The sequence below is a fragment of the Ursus maritimus genome (assembly GCF_017311325.1).
Source record: "Ursus maritimus isolate PB19 chromosome X unlocalized genomic scaffold, ASM1731132v1 scaffold_X1, whole genome shotgun sequence".
NCBI classification, from domain to species: Eukaryota; Metazoa; Chordata; class Mammalia; order Carnivora; family Ursidae; genus Ursus; species Ursus maritimus.
In genome coordinates, this window is record NW_024423319.1 from 43,983,470 (window position 1) to 43,990,735 (window position 7,266).

Sequence of the window (7,266 nt, forward strand, 5' to 3'; positions counted from 1 at the left end):
CCCCCCCCCTTTTTTTTTTTACCTGTGCCCCCCTGGTGGGCAGCGGATGCTCCGGCGTGGACAGCTGCGGATGCCGCCTTCCAGTCCCCGCGGCCCTGCAGGGGAAAAGGATGAGGACTCTCCCGCCGCTGAGCGAACCGGAGCTGCCGGATGGAGCTGCACAGCACAGCCGCCCAACAAGGGGTAGCCAAGAAGAGGTAGCTCGGTTCCCACGGCAGCCGCGGCCGCCCCCGCCCACCGGCTGGGCCCTCCCAGCAGCCGCCGCTTCAGTTAGCCTCTGCCCATTGACACGAAAGAGCTTGACGAGCGGGCCGGCGTGGCCAATCAGCGGGGCGCGGGGGCGGCCTCCCCTCTCAGCCTCCGGCCGCGAGGCCATTGCTAGCAAAAGGGGGGAGCCGGCCGGCGGGGGCTGCGGCACGCGGGCGCGGGAGCCAGCGCGGTGTCAAGTGCAGCTCGGACGCACCGACCGGGCCGATTTGCATTTTACCCGTGAGTTTGCTGCTTCCCCTTCGCTTTCTTTCTCCCTCACCCCTTCCATCTTGACTCTCCTCCCTCTGCGCTTTGAGACCGGATGCCTTAAACACGAGGGGGGACAGAAATCAAGTGAACAATAAGAGCCCCTCACCTTTGTATAGGGGGAAGGGGAGAAAGCATTTATGGAGCACTTTCAGCGTGCGAATGCACTTGCACGGACATCTCATTTATTCTTCTCAGCAGCCCTGTGAAGGAGGTAGCGATGTACCGCTTTACCAGAGAGGGCACTTCAGCACTCAAGGCAGTGTGGTTAGGAAGTGCCGAGCTGAGAGCTCACACCCAAGTCGACATATCCGATTTCAAAGTACGCCCCTTGTAAACACTCCGCTTTACTGTCAGATCGAGGCTTCGTAGAGAAAAACCAAAGTGGAGATGGGAGGGCTCATTTGGAACTATATAGAACTAGTGAGCAAGGACTATTAATCTCCATTGTACAGATGAGGAAACAGAGAGGTTAGGCATCTTGCCCAGCATCACACGGCAAGTAAGTTTCAACATCCGATTTTGCATCCAAGCCTCTTGTTCTAATGCTAACTATTTGCCCGGCTGAGCTGCCTGGAGATTATTTACGTCAGTGGTCTCAAACCCACCAACAGTCTTGGCGTGATGGTAGTGTTGAGTGAGAGGGGCTGGGGGAGGCAGCAGGGAGTAGAGAAAGTGGGAGGCAACTTTTGCAGTAACCATTGTACAGAAGAGGAGACTAAAGCACTTTTCTTTTTCATTTTACTGCATTTTTTATACTACATAAGCTGCCTGTTTTTTTTTTTTTAAGTAAAACATTTGTACAGGTTATGAGCTCAAAGGAAACAAGGCTCAGAGGTGACATGACTTGCCTGAAATTACAAGGTGAAGCCAAAATTTGGACCAAATCTTTCTGCCACCAGAACCCATGCTTTTAACCAAAGTGTGGGTACAAGACTGGCTGCCTCAAAATGATTTTGGAGAGCTTGTGAGAAAGGCAGTTTCCCAAGCTCCACCTCTGGGGGATTCAGATTTACTAGGACTAGGGGTGGGAAGTGTGATTTATATTTTTAACCGGGACTGTAGTTCATTCTGAGGTGTAGAGAAGTTTATGAATAACTGCTGAAAACACCAGAGCATGCCGAGGGTAGTAAGTAAATGGCCTGCTGCCGGTATATGTGCCCGCAGCACACCTGTCATGAAGCGTAACTCCATCGAGCAGAGGTGCCTACCCAGGGTCCTTTCTGAAACGGTTTACGAAGAATCTGGACTCTGTGTATTTTTCTGAGTCCTTCGTTTTGGAGATTGTCAAGTAAGTCTGTGGCCCATAAATGGTTTAAGAATCATTCCCCTACAATCTTTCTTGGTAACATCTTCCTCTTTCAACTTGCACTTCAGTAAGAAGTGTGAGAAGTGAAACAGTTTGACCTAACCCCTGATCCACAGCTCTCTACCGCTGATACAGCTCTTTCATTTCCTGGCTTGAGGACAGGTTGCTAGGTTGCCCTTCTGTGAGCTCTTGAGGGGACCTCTCCTTTGCTGGATTTGGCATCACTGGCCCCAGAGAAGGAGCAACTCCATGGAAACGGCATGCAGGGCTGTCCTGCAGGGCTGCCAGCTTGAATCAAGGGCTCTGAAGCCAGTAGCTGGGAAACCTTCTCTATATTCTCTGACTTCTGGTTCTTGGAGAGCTGGTCTTACTTTCCTGATGTAAATTGTCGTTCAAAGGCTCCCTGCGGGGTTTGTTCTGGACTCCCGATGCTTGGAAGCAAATGAATAATCTAGCGTGCCCTGCGACTGCTGTTGGGTTCATTTTCAACCTGCCAAGGTCCTTCTCCTGATGCTCCTTTCTGCCTTCTTTTTTACAAACCCAATACCTAAGGGTTCCTTGAAGCAAAACACTTCAAATTTGTAGATGAGGACTTTTTCTCTGAGAACTATGGCCTTTCTCTTGTGGATGGAACAGTGTGGGAGGGTTGGTGGAGGCTGGAGGGTGTGGGAGGTAGAGAGAAGGCTCACCTCACACAGTCAGGGTGATGCTGGCGGTAGCCTTGGGGTTTCCTTCAGACTTTGGCTTCTGCTCCGCAGTACCATGATATCTGACCCTGGGTCTCAGCAGATTCTTGTTCTGTGTTTAAATTAGCTTCACGGCCAACTTAGGTGATCTGCAGCTGGTGGAGATGGGATCAAATAGGACAAATAGATCCTAAAGCTCTGACCAAAAAAAAAAAAAGAAAGAAAGGAAATGGATTGTGTAAATGTTCCTGCACTGGACCCTTCAGACAAAGCGAGGAACTCCTCAGGCAAGGCTGGGAGGGATTTGCTAAGCTGGCTCCGTTTGGATGCAGAGCATCCCTTATCTCTGACCTCATGTGTGGGAGCGTGTTCTGATTCATGGCTCTAATGAGACCACATTTTCCAATTTTGACAAAGAAACCTTAAAAGCTTGAAGGTTAGGGACATAAAGCTTTTCAGCTGAAACAGTAATAGCCTCGCTTGGCTGCCTGCCTCCTCTGTGCCAGGAACTTTCCATCTGTTATCTCATTATGCTTCTCAGCAGCCCTGTTAGACAGGCATTGTTATCCCATTTTGCAGATAGGGAACCTGAGTTTCAGGGAAGTTAAGTAACTTTTATCAGGGTCACACAAATGGAGACAGTGGGGCTCCAGCCCCCTCAGGGCTGTCAAACTCCAAAGCCCATGAGCAGCTTTGCTCTGCTGTCTCCCAAACAAGCAATTTATAATGAACTCTGCGGAAGACCCAGTGCAGTAGACTGATTTCAGCCTTTAGAAAAAGTGTGGTTGTAATCTAATCTTTATTTCTGGGATCTCTCTTTTTTTTTTTAAATGAAACTACTAATATAACTTAGGGAGCAATTTATATACTGAGTACTGTGCTGAGAATTTTACATACTTCATCTCGTGCAAGATTCATGACGATCATTATGGATAAGGATACTGAGGCTCAGAGAGGTGAAGAGACTTGGCTGAGGTCTTAAAGCTAGCAGGTGGCACAGTGAAATTCACACCCAGGGCTGTCTGACTCCAGAGCCTGTGTCTTTATGCTATACCACATTGCAGTGGGGGAAAACAAATATGGCCCTTATTCTAAATCCTCTCCTCTCTGCCAGCCGCAGCTCTGTTTCCTTCCCACGGCCTGCACCCAGAGCTCTGTACCATTTATGCTTTTAGGTCTCTGTCTGTGCCTCAGACCTCTTCCTCAGCCTAGAATGGCTGCCCTCACTCCTCCACCTAATGAAAGCCTGCTCATTGGTTAAGGATCAAGTCAGATGCCCCTCCTCAGAGAAATTTCTTGGCTGCTCCCTGTCCCAGGTGGAATAAATTGCTCCTGTCTTCCTGCTCTGACCTTGATTAGTGTGCCCTTTATTTTGCCTTCCAGTATAGTTTAGCTTATTGTTAACCTGTCTCTCCCACTAGACTCCCAAGCCCTTGAAGGCAGGTACCAAGTCCTACTCACCTCTAGCTTCGTAGTAATTTACCCACAGTGATTTAGTAGATGATCAATGAATGTTTGTGAGCTAACCAAAGACTGGCTGAGGGAGGCCCTGAAGGAACAAATAAACATGGGGCTGGATCCTGGGGTGGTCACACAGGCTGTCCTGGACTAGACAGGCCAGGGCAGTCTGGAACCCCCTGGGCTCACTTTACTAGGCTAGAAACATAGGAGGCACAACAGAGTCTAGGGAATAGCTACGGCTCAATGCTGATTCCTGGTGCATTCTGTGGTCTGTACTTTGGGATTCATGTCAAGGGGCCAGACCATCCAGAATTGTTTCTAGAACATCTTTGTGTTCGCAGAAGAAAGGTCTTCCCTGCCTCCCCTGTAGACACAGGATTTGTTCCGCCATACCGCTTCATCTGGTTCTGGCTGATCTGAGAGTGTCCTGCAGGAGCACATGCTCTGTGGAGACAGAGGGTGAAGTCAGGAAGCATCTTTTTTTTTTTTTAAATACTTTTTATCCAGGCCACTATGGCATGGATGCTTAACCACTTTATCTCATTTTATCTTATTAATCTTTGCAACAACCTTTTGAGGTAGGCCTGTTGTCGCCATTTCATGACTAAAGAAACTGAGACTGAGTGAAGTGTCTTGCCTGAGGTCACACAACTAAGGGATAGAGACAGAATTCAGTGTTGGATCTCTGCCCTCCTAAGCCCGGCATCATAACAGGAGAATACATGGGGGAAAAGTGGATTCTCCTCCTCCCCCACAAAAGAGGAAGAATTACATTTATAAGATGACGAATAGATATTTAAGCTAAGGTGTTTCTAAATTACCGTTCACCTTTAATTCCTGAAAATGATTGGCAAAAATGGCAGAAGGAATTGAAGATGGAAAAGCACGATTCTGCTATAAAATATTGGCCCAGATTCCCCCATGTCATCCCCCAGTGACGTGCACAGTACGAGGATGCCTAGGGAGCATTTCACCCCCTTGGCTCATTTTATAACTGAGATGGATGAGGCTCCCATATCTCAATGAATTTCTAAAGGTCATAAGGAAGTTGATAATAGAACGGGCACTTGGAATGCTAGTCTGCCAAATCCTAGCCCAGTTTTTCTGCTAAGTCCGTCTGCCTTATGCAGTCAGTCAACACATGTTTATAGGTTACTCAGGAAAATGCAGAGATGTGGAACATTACCGCACTTTGAGATAGAAGAGGGGACAAACATTTCCTTCACTACCCATCCTTATTTAGGTGCAGGTAAGATTTGAGGAAAGAAGTTCCTTGGTAGTAGATCTGGGGAATGTTGGGGGTGCCTGTGGCTTTGGGGGCCTGAGTAGAGCTACCTGTGGCCTGGGGGTAGGGAAGAGGTCTCTTTTGGCTTTGAAGAGACAGAGGTGGCCGCCAGGGGCCCAGAAGTGCCTCCAGAGGGATGCAAGAGTGGGCCTCATGAGCCTTTGCTCCTGGCCAGTTCTCAGCTAAAGGGTCTGAGGTTGAAGGGCCCTCCCAGTCTCCTTCTGCCCATGAGGTGAAGGAGGGGAAGCTTAAGGCAAACATAGGGTCCTAGGGTTAGGGGAGGGGTGCTGGCAGAGCACAGGAGGCTGAATCTCCACGTCCCCTCACTGAGAGAGAGTGTGTGGCTTGTGAGGGAGGCTGTGAGGTCAGACTGTGGGGTCAGGGATGGAGCAGAGCAAGAAGCCAGGGAGGAGCTAATGGGGACAAATCTGGAAGGAGAAGCCCTTCTTGGCAGGTTCTGGGTGTGGCAATCCAGAGGAGGCTTCAGTGGGCTTCTTGCATTACCTGGCTTCTCCCCCTCTCTCGAGGCCTGAGCCTGCACCCCTTTGTCCCTGTTGAGGGGCCATCAACTGCTAGCATAACTAGAGCCCCAAACACCTTCCTCCCCTCAGGACCACACAGCCCAGTGTTCTGGGTGAAACCTCCAGAGCCTGCCATTCCTACCATTCTCAGCGTGAATCCCCTGCCCAGTCAAGGTGCCCTCTCCTCCTCTCCCCCTGTCTTCTCCCATCCACTCCCTCCCCTCTACAGCTCTGTGCTGCCTCTCCCCCACACTGTCTCCTCCTGTGGCACACTCTGTCCTCTCAGCCCTATCTCCTTCCTGACAAACTCCCTCAGGTTCTCAGTTCTACACTGAGCATGCATTTCTTGATCCCGAGTTGCCTTCATGTGTCCTCGACCCCCAGTTGCCTCTCATCTACCCCACTAGCTCCCAGCCCTTTCTGCGGGGGGGGAGAGGACTCAGTAGTTTGGTGCTCTTGTACTGTATCTTCCCTCTAGTACAGGGATTCTGAACCAAGGATGCTTCTGCTTCCCAGGGGACATATGGCAATGTCTGGAGATAATTTTTGGTTATAGTAGCTGGGTTGGTCCCAACTGATGCTACTGGCCTTCAGTGAGTGGAGGCCAGGGTGCTGCTAAACATTCTATGATGCACAGGACTGGTACCTACAACAAAGGATTGTCTGGCCAACAGTGTCACATGTGTCAAGGTTGAAAAATCCCTGCTCTATTATATAGCTACAGGACTACAAGGATAGGCTTGGAAATTGCTAGGTGTGGAGACTTTTGGTGCTGACCTTCTAGGAACAACTACTCTTTCGGTTCCTCAATTGGGAAGGGGGAGCAGAGCATTGCCATGAAACAGCCAGGACACTGGCAGAAATCTGCAGAGAGGTGAGGCAGATTCCTCATTCCCCAAATTTACTACCAGCTTTTTTTTTTGATTTATTTATTTATGTATTTATTTATTTATTCGACAGAGATAGAGACAGCCAGAGAGAGAGGGAACACAAGCAGGGGGAGTGGGAGAGGAAGAAGCAGGCTTAGCGGAGGAGCCTGATGTGGGGCTCGATCCCATAACGCCGGGATCACGCCCTGAGCCGAAGGCAGACGCTTAACCGCTGTGCCACCCACGTGCCCATACTACCAGCTTTTAGAGAAAGTATTTGAATACAACTTCTGAATGCCTTTCTGCCTCTGTGAGATAGTACCGCCCTTTGGAAAGAGAGTAGCAACTTATTATTCTAGCAGTTTATCAAAGACAAAACTTCATGTGGTGAAAGTTGAGTGCAATAGGTTTTAGAGCCCTCTTTCCCCAGTTTTATTTTCTTCAATCACAAACCTTCTTTGAATATTAGAATATTTGATTGGTAAAACATGGTAGGGGTGACTCTGTTCAGAAAAAAAAATGCCTTTGTTTTTATTTGAAGTTGATGACTTCTTTTTTAACTCTTTTTTTTATTTTTTAAAGATTTTATTTATTTATTTATTTATTTATTTATTTATTT

General features: G+C 48.7%; 1 protein-coding gene and 1 non-coding gene across 2 annotated transcripts in view; one reads left to right on the forward strand and one right to left on the reverse strand.

Moving 5' to 3' along the window:
• LOC103675414 overlaps positions 1–275 on the reverse strand; it is a 1,081-nt gene extending 806 nt beyond the window's left edge. Inside the window, exon 1 of the transcript XR_005834662.1 lies at positions 23–275. This is a non-coding gene — a transcript (uncharacterized LOC103675414). The remainder of the gene's footprint in view (positions 1–22) is intronic.
• Positions 276–380: 105 nt separating this feature from the next.
• Positions 381–7,266, forward strand: part of SLC25A53 (solute carrier family 25 member 53) — a 9,815-nt gene continuing 2,929 nt past the window's right edge. The window contains exon 1 of the mRNA XM_008704512.2: positions 381–489. The gene's annotated coding sequence lies outside the window, so the exon portion shown is untranslated. The remainder of the gene's footprint in view (positions 490–7,266) is intronic.